At 74.4% G+C, this 356-nt stretch overlaps 1 protein-coding gene across 1 annotated transcript in view; it reads left to right on the top strand.

The window, feature by feature from the left end:
• Positions 1-284: 284 nt before the first annotated feature.
• Znf467 (zinc finger protein 467) overlaps positions 285-356 on the top strand; it is a 7,416-nt gene continuing 7,344 nt past the window's right edge. The window contains exon 1 of the mRNA XM_013036386.1: positions 285-331. The gene's annotated coding sequence lies outside the window, so the exon portion shown is untranslated. The remainder of the gene's footprint in view (positions 332-356) is intronic.

Genomic DNA, 356 nt, shown 5'->3' on the forward strand with positions numbered 1-356 from the left:
GGGGAGGGGGAGGGGGGCGGAGCGGGAGCCCGCCGGGGAGGCGGCGGGGGAGGGGAGGCGGGGGCCGCGGAGGGGAAGGAGAGCGGCTGCGGGAGGGAGGAGGGGGAGGGGAGCTGGGAGGAGGGGAGGAGGGAACCGAGGTGCTGGGAGGAAAGGAGAAGGAAGAGAAACCGGAGTGGGGGAGGAGAGCGGGAGGGGAGGGGCGAGCGAGCAGGGTGAGCGAGACCGAGCGAGAGGGGGAGGGAGGGCGGCGGAGGGGAGAGGAAGGAAAAGAGGAGGGGAAAGGAAGCAGGGGAGTGTGCGGCGGGGCCAGTGGACGGCGCTGCACGGGGTGAGTGGAGCAGGCTCGGCGGGGG

The sequence above is a fragment of the Dipodomys ordii genome, unplaced genomic scaffold, assembly GCF_000151885.1.
Source record: "Dipodomys ordii isolate 6190 unplaced genomic scaffold, Dord_2.0 Scaffold282, whole genome shotgun sequence".
Taxonomy (NCBI): domain Eukaryota; kingdom Metazoa; phylum Chordata; class Mammalia; order Rodentia; family Heteromyidae; genus Dipodomys; species Dipodomys ordii.